Genomic DNA, 14,996 nt, shown 5'->3' with positions numbered 1-14,996 from the left:
TTTTGACCTATAAAGCCCTAAATGGCTTGGGCCCAGGATACTTGGAGGACCGCCTCTCCCCATATAATCCGCCTCGCACACTCAGAACTTCCGGGACTAAATTGTTGGAGGTCCCTAGGTCTAACTTTGCACGGACCTCACAGAGGGCTTTTGCTATTGCTGCCCCTTCACTCTGGAATAAGCTCCCTGCAGAGCTTCGCTCCGCCGCCTCATTAGCTGTCTTCAAGAAAAAGCTGAAAACGTATCTATTCCGGCTGGCCTTCCCACCTTAGATTGTCTGTTTATTTTCCTGCCCTCTTTTTTCCCTTTCGACCCTGGACCGATGTAAACTAATTTCTCCTTTTCCTTGCCCTTGACATGTGTATGTTATTGTTTTCCTGTTCCTGTTTTTTGTAGTAATGTTTTTAACTGTTATATTGAATTTTTATCCTATACTGAAATGTTTTAAAATTTGTAAGCCGCCCTGATCATATCTATGGAAGGGCGGGGTAGAAATAAAATTATTTATTATTATTATTATTATTATTAAATTAGCTTTCTATCCTTTGGTTTTTTAAAAAAATAGATCAAATGCTATTTTATATCATGATGATATGCACATAAAATATTGCCCATATATTGGATTGGTCCAGTCCAAGAATGGGGTGGTAGAATTATTATCTCTTCAGACTGCAGACGAAAATACCATTTTTGAACTCAGTGCACTGTGAAACCTTCTGTATACAAAAGTAAGTAAATCAGTATTTATTAAAACCCAGCATACAAGGGAAAGTCCTAGGAAAACTCTCTGTCTCTATTCTGCTACTTTTTCTTTTGATTACATAAGTGGTATTTAATAAATAAATAAATATAGGACCATCCATAGAATGAAGTGACACAGTTCATTCTACCACGTTAGGACTCGATTTCATTATTACTACCTCATGGTTCTCTTTGTCTAGACCAGTCCTTTGCCTGTTGGAGTACGAAAATGTACAAGCAAACAAATTCTGGAAGAGGACTGTTGTGTTTTAAACATAGACTCTTGGGGACAATGAAGACATATGACTACAAAAGTGAAAAGATCATTTGTGTTTAGGTAAGCACCCAAAAGATGAATCCTCTTTTAACATGATAATTTCTCTCATGGTACAAACTAGTAGGAATAGCAGATATTGGCTGTCCATTGACTGTGTTATAATTCACTGGGAGAGAAGAGAAGCTGTTTGGGTAATTAGTACTCCAGAGATCAAGAAACGGATGAGTCAAGAAGTCAGTAGCTGGGCCAACCATGATAGACAGTCACTGAAAAGGGGTAGTCAGGGTCCACTTCCAAGAGTCCAGAAATCAGGGCAGTCTCCAAGCTGATTGGGGTGTGCTTTTCACAGAGTGGACAATAGATGTTGCTGCCAGTGGCCAGTGAGTGTTTCTTGTTTGCTTTATTTAGGCAGGCTGATAGTTCAGAGAGAACAGCTGAGGCAGCACCACCAGAGCTTCTGGGTGCATTATATATTGGTGGCCTTTATCAGGTACTGTAGGCTACATTTCAGAGGAAGGAGCTGGCAAAACCACCTCTTGAGTATTCCTTGCCTGAAACAACCCTATGAAATTGATGAAGTAACCCGTAAGTTGCCAAGTGACTTGAAGACATGTGTGTACATGCATACACATGGATTTCTTTAATTCAACCAAAGATGTTATACAGTGGGACCTTGCTATCCACTGGGGTTTGGTTCCAGGATCTCCCTTGGATAACAAAATCTGTGGATGCTCAAGTCCCATTAAAATATAATGGCAGCGCAAAAATGGTGTCCCTCATATAAGATGGAAAATCAAGGTTTGCTATTTGGAATTTATACTTTTTTGTAATATTTTCCAGCTGTGGATGCTTGAATCCGTATATAAAAAATCTGTGGATAAGGAGGGCTGACTTTAATTTGGGCCTTTCAATCAATTATGAGTTTTGTGTTTTAATTTTAATTTAATTTTAATTGGTTATGTAAGTGTAGCAAGTGAGCAGAGCTTTATCGATAGAGAAGACACAGGAAACAGTTTGCCCTTTTAAAAAGCCAGTCTTAAACTCCAGGTCAGTATATGTCCCTTTGTAGTTACATTTTTTGGCAAAACATGTACTCAAGTTAGTATTTTTCTCTTACCAGTTCATTCATTCATGCCTAGCAAAAAGCAAGCAAACAAACAAAAACCCACCGCATAGTTTTATGTGTCTATGCAGACAAGCCACTCTATCAGTTTTAGACCCATTGTTTTCCTTCTTGGATGCTGAAACTCATCAAACATTAATTAAGGGGAAAGTGGTGGTAGTAGGTTTTGACAGTTTATCTGTCCAGCACTTTTCTGGACCAACATTTTTTTTCCTGATTTACTTCGACATCCACTACCAGGAAAGTGGGGAGGGCAGTCATAAGATTCAGTTCTGCCCAAATTAAAGGCAACAGGATGTCTGCCATTGATATTATCAGCTTGTAGTGTTTGTCAGCCCAGGAGGGCATGAGTCACTACAGTTCCATTTTGCTGATTTTTATCGGCATGGGAATGAAAAAGCCAAGATTAACAATTCTCTTCCATTTTATTCATGCACAGTTCAATTATATCACTAAATCATTTAGTTAGAATTGGTAAGTATTATAAGTGAACTTCGATTGCTGGCTGAAAATTTCTTTTACAACTTTGTTTCAGTCAATAATGTGACTAGAAATGATTCATCTTATGTGGCCTTCTGCCAGCTCATACTTAGTACAGCCAAAAATGTAACAACTTGCCATTTAAAATGGTGATTCCTAAACGTCATGCGAGGTCCAGTTGTACTTTCTTCTGGAACTCTCCACTGGATCTGATGCACCTTTTTTCGGTATGTTCTCTGAAGATGCCAGCCACAGATGCTGGCGAAATGTCAGGAAGAAACTCTTCTAGAACATGGCTACATAGCCTGAAAACCCACAAAAAACTATCTGTGGAATAATATTTACTTCAACTGTACACATATAGTAATGGAAAATTCTTGATAATTTTTGTATTATTTTCATTTTATGGATGAAATTGGTAGCGGAAAGAGTAGCAGAAAACAGCAGTAACAATTGCAGTTGAGAATCGTGGATTCAGTTAATTACTGAAAAACTAAAGAAAATTGTTACAGATTATTCCTGATGACACAGTAACTGATGAAATGATATCCTGGCATGGACCAATATTACAGATCTTGTGAAATTGTAAAGTTTTGCTTTAAATAAATATAAGAAACAGCATTGTTCAGCATGAATAATTTGACTGCCTGATAGAGAAGAGCCTAGCCTATTTGGGCCTGGTAGTTGCTCTATTGCATTGAATGATCACTTTGAATTTTCCTGTGCAGTAAAAGAGCAGATTGGGGAGTATGCCAAGGAAGCAGCATCCATACACAACAGCTAAAGTGCTTACAATATGCAAAGCTGGTTTTAGACCTGTTCAGAACAATCAAGCGGGGAAACAATCTGCTGAAAGTGTGGCCGTATTCTCTTGTGGATGAGACAGATTCATACAGCAATAAAGTATCACTTTATCCCTGCAATTGTCCTCCCAAATTCAACAAATGGGCATTTTGACAGCCACCTATTAAAATTCAAGACTTTGGCTTATTGCCCAGTACCCACATGGAAGCTCCTTATATACAGGCAGAATATCGGAAATGGAGCATGGAAGTAAAAGAGACAGTGGTTCTGTTCATGCATCTCGTTGTGTCCTTATAGCTACAATCCCCAGGAACAAGATACAAAACATCTGTTGCTGACACACATGTAAGAGGCTTAAAATGGTACAGATGACTGAATAGGCATTTACAGACCTCCAAAGCTGAACAACAACAACAATTTACAGAAGAAATATTGTTTTTGATTACAGACACAATGCTCATGAAGAAGCCAGTGGGCACAAGTGTGGAGACTTTGCACACCTCAAAATCCCAGCACTGCCATGAGGTTCACTGGGTGGTCTTGAGCAAGCCACAGCCTCTCAGTCTGAAACCTTGGAAGAAGGTAGACATATGAGAGCAAAATCATTAAGTGTTGGTTCTAAATTGGAGAGCAAGTTAATAAAACTTCCAACAGTGAAATTCTTTTTTAGAAAGATTTTTCATGCTGGTCCAAGTCATCTCACTTTTCTCTAAGTCTTCTTTTAAGCTGCATGTTTTTAAAAATTAGCATTCACATTGGGAGGGTAATGATGGAGGACTGGAGAAATACAGATGTCTACTCTTGGGCTGCAGCACTGCATTTGCACTTGAGCTTGAGCCTGCGCTGGGAAAAAGTGAGATTCTTTAGCTGATCTTATTGTAGCTGTGTGTGCCTGCCTACAAGACATAAGGTAAACAGCCGTTGCCTCTAGAATCCCTTACTGAGCATATACGGACAACTAAACAGAAAATGGAGAGGCCAGATAAGCCTTCCTCTCCAGCAACCTCTACCATGTTTTTAAAAATGTAGATCTTTGGTTTGGCCACCAAAATGGAAATGATAAGAAAAGTGGAGGCAGATGAAAGCAAAAGCCATCCCTGGATTCATTCTGGAAAATGTCTTCATGGGGTGGCTAGAAGATTCAAAAAGATAAAAAGGTTACTTGAACTGGTTGTTTCATTTCACATGTGCATATTGTTACCTTTAAATAAAAAGTTTGCTGGAAAATGTTTAATTGCTCTTCTTTAATGTGATATAGGAACCTATTTTTTTCCATATTGTTTCTGTCTTTGGTATCGAATTAAAAAAGCAATACTCAGGAACATGCCTATTTGTTATTTTGTTAAATAAAGTATACCTGAAAATGATTTTGATATTCATTATAACGGCAGCATAAGAACTGTAATTCTCTTCCAATGATATGCTAAGATCCTACTTCTGTAGTTTGTACCCTCTCACTATTTCCTTTTGCTTTCAGTGAGGTTAATTTTATTCCACACAATTGTCTTAAGCTGAGAAGTCTGTAATGATTTGGAATTAGACATGTGCCTCACATCTGAAAACTGGTCTCTTAAAACCTAATATATCCCATATTCCAGAGGCTTGATGACTATTAATCCGCCAAGTTCTCTCAAGCATATGATAATAGTACATATAGTTCTTGCTTAATTTGATGTGAATTAATTAGATATTTATTTGAAGAGATCTGTTCGACATAGACAGCACTTTTTATCTCTGAAGGATTTAAGACATCTTAGTCTTTAAAGAATTAAGAGTAAACACTACCTGGAAAGTAAATTTAAACATGAATGAGTAAGACAATACAGAGTAAGGCTTGTCTTGTCAATAAAGGTTTGCATTAGACTATACTGGACTGGAAAACATGCCTCGAAAAGAGTCTAAAATCTTGTTTTAAATGATATTTAGTCTGGAGAAGGAATCCATGGACTGTGAGTGATTAGCAACTAGTCTGCAGTGGGTTTCCAGGAAAGAAGGAAACATTTTTATCCATTGGCATAAATATAGTGGAGATTCTGGCACATTGTGGGAAAAAATCTGCCAGCCCACCTTATCAGATGGGCCAAAAAAGCAGTGTTCTGGAGTATATGTGTAGCATCTTTAGTCATTGTGCACAAATACAGTGGTACCCCGGGTTACGAAATTAATTCGTTCCGCGGCGCCCTTCGTAACCCGAAAGATTTCGCAACCCGAAAAAGCCATAGCCGCTAGCGCTGGAAGCCGCGATTTCGTGCGAAAAAGCGCCGAAAAGCACCAAAATTTTTTTTCGTAAGCCGGAAAAAAAAAGTAACCCGGAACAGTTTTTTCCTATGGAATTTTTTCGTATCCCGGAAATTTCGTAATGCGGTGCTTTCGTATCCCGGGGTACCACTGTACTTTTAAGTGTATGATATAAAAGGTTCCTTTAAAACTGTAATTTCTTATCATGATTGTAGCTGCTTGATCATGTTACTGATGTTTTGAACATACAGTACATAGCTCAGGATACCAAATACATTGGGTCTTTGTTATCCGCTGAGGTTTGGTTCCAGAACCCCCTGTGGATAACAGAATTCGTGGATGCTGAAGTCCTACTATATACACTGTCCCTTATATAAAGTGGTGAAATCAAGGTTTGCTTTTTGGAATGAGTGTATTTTTAAAAATATTTGCAAGCCATGGATGCTTGAATCTGTGGATAAAAAATCCATGGATATGGACAGCTGACTGTATATTGTGCATTAGCCAAAGACTAACTCCTTGGAATTCTTTGCTAGAGTTCTCATGCTGTAATTCAGAGAAGTCTATAAACTTCAACAACTTACACTTACTAAATTCTCTCTGTGTGTGGATACGTGCACACTTCAAGTTGCCTGTATGGTGACCTCATCAATTTCATATGGTTTTCATTGGCAAGAAATACAGTCAGCACTCAACTTTCATGAAGCTTGGGGCACACACCTCCACGAAAGTAGAAAACGGCAAATTTATTTATTTATTTATTTATTTAGGTATTTATATCCCACCCTTCAGCCCTAATGGCTCTCATAGGCCTGTTACAGACTGCCAAAATAAAGCTGCTTCGGGTCTCTTTGGAGGTATGCTCTTTAAATGATGCATGCATCCTAAGAATCTGGAAGCTGCACCAAAAGCTGCACTCCAGTGCTTAGGAATGGAGTGTGGCTTTGGTGCGACCTCCGGACTCTTAGGACCCATGCATCAATTAAATAGCATACCTCCAAAGAGACCCGAAGCAGCCCACTCTTTTAATTAATTAATTAATTAATTAAATAGGAGAGAATACTTTTCTAGGTATCTAAGTCTTGGCTTCATTTTTTACTCTTCTCTGTCATTTATTCCCCAGATCCAGGCCACCGCCAAGGCCTGTAGATTCTTTCTCCACAACATTGCCAAGATCCGTCCATTCCTCTCAGCCTCTACTGCCAAGACTCTAGTCCATGCCCTAGTGGTTTCGCGACTAGATTATTGTAACCTCCTTCTGACAGGGCTTCCTTTTTCACACCTCCATCCTTTAATCCCTGTCCAGTATTCAGCTGCCTGTATTGTCACATCCGCTCGCCGCTTTGACCATGTTTCACTTCTTTTATCCTCCCTTCATTGGCTCCCCTTCCCCTTCCGCATCCAGTACAAGCTTTTATTATTGACTTTCAAAGCCCTCCATGGATTGGCCCCTCCTTACTTATCTGACCTTCTTTCTCCTTACATTCCTACTCGCACCCTCCAATCTTGTAGTCAAGGTCTCCTGTCACAGTGTAGGACTACCACTGCCCCCTCCCAAATTCGTCCCTTCTCGCTTGCTGCCCCTTACTCCTGGAACCTTCTTCCCCCACATGCACACCTCATCACTTCTCTACCCAGTTTCAAAACTGAGTTAAAGACTATATTGTTTAGAGAAGCATTCCCAGAGGCTAGCCCCTCTCTGACCCAGGAAGCCTCCTTTTAACCATTAATTAAGAAGCCAAGCACTTCCTCCAGTCCATCTGCCTTGGTCCAGGTCTCGGAGGTGGAGAACTGCTGGACCCGATCCCATTCCCCACCACCACTCCCTTCTCCTTTTGTGTCATGTCTTCTTAGATTGTAAGCCTGAGGGCAGAGAACCGTCTAACTAAAAAATTGTATGTACAGCGCTGTGTAAATTTACAGCGCTTTATAAATAAAAGATGATGATGATGATGATGATGATGATGATGATGATGATGATGATGATGATGATGATGATAATAATAATATGTCCTCCACCGTGACTCTACTGTCAATTTCCAAATGTTGACTATAGAATCATAGTGGAGGACCCACAGAGGCCTAGAGAAAACAGATTTTTTTTTTTATTGGCAGGGGCAAATACTGTAATCCATGAATAAAAAAATCCACAAATGCTTAGCTTGCAAATGTGGAGAGACAACTGTACTCAGAGGTAGGTTTGCCAGTTACTTTCTCTGAAATGTAACTAATAGCACCTGGACTTCATTTGTGGTCTGCCATCTAAGTCCTACGCAGGGTGGACCCTGGTTAGTTTCCAAGATCAGACAGTTTCTGCTGTCCTTAGCAGGGACATAGCCAGGATTTTAGGAAGGGGGGGGGTCCAGACTAAGTGCCACCATTATAATGGGGCTTGGGTGCAGTGGCGCAGCAGCACGCACCATTCATTTTTCTAATGGAAGGGGGGTGTCCAGACCCCAAGGACCCCCCCCCCCTTGGCTACATCCCTGTCCTTAGGGTATTTAGACTGTAATAAATGCACAATATGTTTGATGTATGGTATGTTAGATGCCCAGTTCAGCAGCAATATTATCAGCAGCTGTAAATGCTGATAAATAGAACCATTGTGGTGTAGTGGTTTGAACCTCTGGACACTAGGGTTTGACTTTTTGCTTAGTCATGGAAATTTACTGGGTGTCCTTGGGCAAATCAAGTCAAACCCCCTCTGAACAAATATTGCCAAGAAAGCCCTGTAATACATTCATCATAGGTTTGCCATAGGTTGGAAACAACTTGAATGTTTGTTGTTGTTATTAATGCTGATAGGGAATAACAATTCAAAACAGGTTCTTTCAAGGGAAAGTTTAGAAGAAGAATGGAATTGTCTTAAGATGTATGAAGAAAGGATAAAAATATTAAAATGAAATTTATTTTTACCTAAGTGTTAAAAATACAACCACGTGAACTTAATAGACATATGACAAAAAATAGGAATAAACATTTAATTTACAACATGCTGGAATATCCAACTGTAAAGGAAGATATAAATTGAAGAAATATCGATATCCATAATCATGTAAATAGGTAGATAGTTAAGTCTGTTATATCTGTTTGTTTACACATGTATGTATGTCAATATGATGTTTGATGTTTTTATTTATGCTCTTTCTCTAAGCTATTTTCTTTGTTTGTATTTGTTATTCTAAATAATTTTTTTTTAAAAAAACAGGTTCTGTAGGATGGAACAATGGTATTTAGAGAGATACTGAACTGCTGTAACAGTGTATAGTGATGAACTCTCACCATGTAGTCTGGGGGACCCTGGAAGTACTGGTCTAAAAAAGTAAATTTTCCAAGTTCTGGTCCTGTTTCATGGAGGCTAACCTGATTAGCTAACTATGTGGGATGTGAAGATACAATACCAGATAAACTTGGGGTCTTTTTTTGTCTTTGTGAAAGTGACATCAGTTTTTTCACTTCAGTTTTTCATCCCTTGTTTTAAAAAAGAAGCCAAATTCTGAAGTCTGCTGCTATACCATTACCGCAGCAATTCCAGCAGCAAGTTTGTGTATCAATGAACAGTGGGCACCGGAGACAAGGTTCTTTTTGCCAAAAGGCATTAAGTTCAATCTTTTGACTCATGCAGTCTAAGATTAGTTTGAGAGATTTTTCTTCACTTTATAAGGCAAGCCATGGACAAAAATACAGTATAGGACAGTTTTAGTCAAGCAAATCGATAGAATGTCATTAGTGGCACTAGCATGCAAAACAGAGTACATGTTGCTTCCGCCTCTTTCCTGTGATTTTAGTATCATTTGATTCTAGCCTCCAAAACAGGTGTAGGCAGATACAGACAGGATTATAAATATAATGCTGTACCATAGTAAGGTTTGCAAATCTTTTGAGTATTAAACAGAGTGCTTTCCAACATTTTTGGCATATGCTGGTTAACCATGCCATATTACAGGGTATTTGAAATGCTTTTTTTTTTGAAAAAGCCGTTAGGAGATTTTTAATGGTGGTTCTGCCCTCAAAACCAAGAAAGCCACAATTTCTGACTTCATTAAGTATAGATAGATTGTAAATGGTGCACTGAGAACTTGGAGCATTGAAACACATTGTGGCTGGGTCACACTGTAGGGGTAGGATTTCCAGGCAATCTCAGGGAGTTTGTGGCTAGAGGAAGATTCATCTTCTCAACCAGTCTAGGATGTTGATGCTTATGCTTAATGGTTGATTATTTGTGGTGTAGCTCTATTACTTCAATAGAATCCCCACTGGAAATTTAACAAAAGCCTGCTCTAGACCCACAGAAAGAATTTCACATCCTTATTAAGAGTAATTGATATTTTCCTTCTATACAATGTGTCCACTACTTTTAACAAGCTTCCTTGGTTAGTGGCCACCACTGCATCTTATGCTAATAAGTTCAGTAAGTATATATTGTGTGAAAAATGCTTTGTATTTTTACTACTTGCTTAATATATTTTTAATCCTAATGCCTTTCAAGACTGGTATTCCCTTACTCCTTACGTCCTTTCGTTTACTTTCCTCTCCTGGTCTACATGTTTTATTTGGGACTGAAACCTGCAACCAATTACTTCTAATCAGCAGGCTGGAAACATTATTTTTGAAGTTCAAAAGATTAACTTTACTAAGCTCTGCCTTTGTTGGAATATCAGAGTACTAGTAGGAGTGATGAGCGAATGAGAGAGTGATAGACTGAGAGACAAAAGGGGAGAGAAGAGGGGGGTAAGATAATAATTTCTAGGAACAGAGATAGAAACATCATATTAAATGATCTTATAGTATATGCTTGGGAGACATTAACCCTGCTCAGACATTTGCTTGAGCACCTGTATGGATAAAACTAGCTACAGTACTAGAAAGAGGAGCTGAATTAGCTGAATTAATCTGAGAGGTGTGGATCAGAATCTACGCATATTATCTGTAAACATCAGACTGCTAAGTGTCTGTAGTCTATCAGGGTGGCCAATTTAATGTCATATCACAGCTTCCAATCATATTTTTTTTTATTCCTTCAGTGAGGAAGACTGTCTCCACCCATTAGTCTAATAATGATGGCAGAAATGATGAACAACATATGAGATGAAGAAATCTGCATTTTTATTTATGCTTTTTATTTTGGTGGTGTCTGGGTAATGGTGATGATGTGTCTAAAGTATGCCATTGTTTTCAGAACAATTATCAATTATGCAGTTGTTTTGAAAAAACTAACCTCTTCAGACTTATTTTGGGCATGTTATCTAATTCTTTTAAAAAATGCAGAATATATGAGTTTTATTCTGTTGCCTAATCCAGACTTCCAGACCCAAAATGGCTGCATGCATGCATTTGGTTATGCATGCATGCATTTATTGTAAACTGTAAACTGATATTGCCAGAATAGTTTCCTCATTTGTTGCCTATGGAAAAAAGGTGGCTGATGTTAATTGTTTCTTTGTGTGCCTTCAAGTCAATTTCCGACTTAAGGCAACTCTAAGGTGAAACTATCATGGGGTTTCTTTACAAGATTGGTTCAGACAGGTTTTGCCCTCTGAATATACATTTGCCTTTCACTTTGCCTTTGCTTTTGCCTTTACCTTCCTATGAGGCTGAAAGAATGTGACTTGACCAAGATCAGTGGGTTCAAAACCAATGGGTTTCCGTGGCCAAACCAGTGAGTTTCTGTGGCCAAACAGGGATTCAAACCCTAATCTTCTTACTTGTTGGCCAGTGCTCAAATCACTACACCATGGTGGTTCTTACTGGAGAATGAATCAAAAGTCTTCGTAAATTGTTTCCTAACCTTGCATTAACTCAGTGGTAAATTTTTAAAATGCAGTTTTCCAGCAGGTGTTCATTATTCTCTTCTGGGTAAACAATCATTTTAAAAGTACATCTTGGTGGTTTTTTTTTTTTTAATGGAGATTACTCCTACCTTCTTTGCCTACTGTAGGCCATAAATGGATTTGGTTCTACTTATTATAATAACATTGCACCATATAGCAGATTTAATCAGATGATCATAGTTCTCTGCATTATAGCAATTAATCAAAGTCTAACTGCCTAGAGCAGTAAGAAAGTATTAATAGACATGCATTGCATAGAATCACTGAGAACTCAGTGCCTGGTGCTTTATTGTTCATGCCCTGTTGTGATCTGACATTCATATTATTCCTCTGGATCTTCATATGTGATTCGTATGTGATTTACTTACTCTTGGCTTGCAGTTCTCCAACTTTGTATCTTACAAGATAGTTTGGGTTTTTGCTCCTATTAGCTATACTCAATATGGCCTGTGGTCAGGAACGGTGAGAGTTGTAGTTCAAAGCATCTGGAAGGCATCAGGGTCAGAAAGAATGATCTGAATTGTAGGTGCAATTTCCAAGCAAGTGCAAATGGGTCTGAACATACACTTTTAATTAACTTGCCTGAACCTGGTGGCTTCCAGATGCTTTGAACTACAACTCCCACCATTCCTGACCATTTCCAAAAATATCTGGAAGGCAAAACACTTGGGGAGGTGGATGTGTGTGTGATGGGTTAGTACAGTATTATTCAGTATGTATATTCAATTATAATTTATATAATTAATATAATGTTATTGCCTGCCTTCAGGTCATTTCTGACTTATGGTGACGCTAAGGTGAGTTTGTCACTAGGCTTTCTGGAGCTAAGAGTGTGTGACTTGCCCAAAGTAACCCAGTGGGTTTCTATGGCCAAGCAGGGAATCGTATCCTTGAGGCAGTGGATGGTGGCTTAATTATTTATAATGTGAAGGGAACAAGGTCTGTTTCCAAAGTTTTGTTCTGGTATATGAGATAAATGTCTCTGACTTCTACACATCTTTTGTGCATTTTGCTGAGACATGGGCCAGAACAACTGCTGAGCTGAATGCTTGTGAGATTTGATAGTTGCATTGAAATATGTGTGTTTAGGGATGCTAGACTGAAAACTAGAGAGTGCTCCTGTATCTCTTAGTGTTTGTGTAGAAAAGGGAATTACAGCAAGTGTTTCTTGTCACAGAACCAGGTAACCTGTTGACATGTGCAGTTGGTTATATGTAGCTGTTAAAAGTTATAGATCCCTATCCAGCTTTCATTCTGGCGTGTTTGATAGGATTGCCATATTGAAAACTGGAGATAGCTTTTGTACCTTTAATGGTTGTGCAGAAAAGGGAATTTCAGCATGTGTTGCTTGTCATACAACTAGATAACAAGCAAGACCTGCTGAAATTCCCTCTTCTACACAACCATTAAATAGGAGATGTCTCCAGTTTTCTCTTGGCAAATCCAAGTCCTTGATAGTGTGCCTGACATGAGAAAAAGTGAGTCCAATGCATTGAAATCAATTTAGGACAATAAATAACATTTTTTTAAAAAAAATACTAAAATATATATCAAACCATTCATCACTTTAAACCACTTTTCACAATTTGTTAAACCCATTTGAAATAATGCTAACCATGAGCAATTTGGATAAATTTTTAGATTAAACTATGTATTTTAAATTATGAGCTGATTATTTCAATTTTTATTGGTCTTACATGTTCTTTTAAACTGTTGCTATGTATTTTAACTGGTTTATGTGTTGTATTTTAATCTGTCGTGGTTCCCTGCCTTGATCTTTGTGATAAGATGAGTAAGACGTAATATAATATAATATAATATAATCAGTTGGGCCCCAAAGGCTTTAATAAAAAGCCACAATTTGACTTGGTGCTGGAACAACACTAGCATAGGTGCCAATCATACCTCCATAACAGGGGTTCCACAGTGGAGAAGGCCCTCTTCTGTTTCATCAAAGAAAGCTTTATCTTTGCCCCATAATACAAGTACTTTTATTACTCAGTAATCCTAGTTGAGGTGGCTCTTATTTGAAGGGTTCAGTGAACCTTGCAGCCCTTGAACTAGTTCATGGGGCACAGCTCAAGAAAGCAAGATCTCCATGAAAGCCCCTCAGCTTGTCCAGCTGAGGTTAGAGACATGCTTCAACATGACTGAGCCAAAACATCAGCAAAGGTCCCCCCCCCTTTTTTTTAGCACTCTGTAAGTCTTCCCTTTTCTCTCTAGTTTATGAGATAGGTTAACAGTCCCACCCTAGCCCTGCAGCACTGTACAGTGGTCACTTGATATCCGCTCAGTTTTGGTTCCAGGACTCCCTGTGGATACCAAAATCCGTGGATGCTCAAGTCCCATTAACTACAATGGCATAATGAAATGGTGTCACTTATATAAAATAGCAAAAACAAGGTTTGCTTTTGGAATTATTTTAAATATTTTCAGGACATGGATGGTTGAATCTGTGGATAAAAATAATCTGTGGCTACAGAGGGCCAACTATACTTTTCTATGTCTCTGACTGATGCAGTGACTAGGGATGGCATCTCTCAGCTGGATGCCTGCTTTGGGTCGGTAATAATAATAAAAATAGTTTATTTGTATTTTCCACCTCTCCCTATGGATCAAGGAGGGCTTACAATTATAATAATAAAAATACAATTTCGTATAAAATACAGCATAAAATCATGGCATCACATTAAAATCAGTATATCATCATCTAGTCCATTTAACATTCTCTGAGTGGGATGTCCCTTTATGTTTATTTACAGAAGATCTAGGGGATAAGCCTGCCGGAAAAGATCCGTCTTAATCGCTTTCCTAAAGGCTTCTAAGGTAGTGATAAATCAGATCTCTTCCAGGAGACTATTCCACAGTTTAGGGGCCATGACAGTAAATGCTCTGTGGGAAGTTGATATCAATCTGGTATTTGGATAATCCAATAGATTCTTCCCAGATGTTCTGAGAGTGCGGGACGGATTATGTAGGGAGAGGCGTTTCTTCAAGTAACTCGGGCCCAAGCCATGTAGGGCTTTAAAGGTAATAACCAACACTTTGTACTGCGCCCAGAAGCTAATTGGTAGCCAGTGAAGAGATTTTAGTACAGGTGTAATATGGTCAGACCTAGGTGTTCCTGTGACCAATCTGGCTGCTGCATTTTGCACCAAATGAAGCTTCCAAACTTGGTACAGAGGTAGCCCCATGTAGAGCACATTACAGAAATCAAGGTGAGAGATTACCAGTGCAAGTACTACTGCTTCAAGGTCCTTTCGGTCCAGGTAGGGGCACAGTGAGCATATCAGTCGAAGTGGTACCAGGCACTTCTGGCCATCGCATCTACTGGAGATGATAACTGTAGAGATGGATCCAGAAGTACCCCCAAATTGCATACTTCGTCCTTTAAAGGAAGTGTGACCCCGTCTAGGACAGGTTGACAAATCTCCATCCCTGGATTTGGGGAACCTATCATTAGTATCTCCATTTTCCCTGAATTCAATTTGAGTTTGTTTTC

The 14,996-nt window shown here is 38.8% G+C and overlaps 1 protein-coding gene across 1 annotated transcript in view; it reads left to right on the top strand.

Moving 5' to 3' along the window:
* The window catches only part of TRPS1 (transcriptional repressor GATA binding 1), a 319,326-nt gene that overhangs the window by 63,016 nt on the left and 241,314 nt on the right, over window positions 1-14,996 (top strand). Inside the window, 1 exon segment of the mRNA XM_042465644.1 lies at window positions 942-1,078. The gene's annotated coding sequence lies outside the window, so the exon portion shown is untranslated.

This window comes from Sceloporus undulatus, chromosome 4, assembly GCF_019175285.1.
Source record: "Sceloporus undulatus isolate JIND9_A2432 ecotype Alabama chromosome 4, SceUnd_v1.1, whole genome shotgun sequence".
Taxonomy (NCBI): Eukaryota; Metazoa; Chordata; class Lepidosauria; order Squamata; family Phrynosomatidae; genus Sceloporus; species Sceloporus undulatus.
Note: the sequence above shows the minus strand (reverse complement) of the source record. Positions and strands in the feature narration are given on the sequence as shown.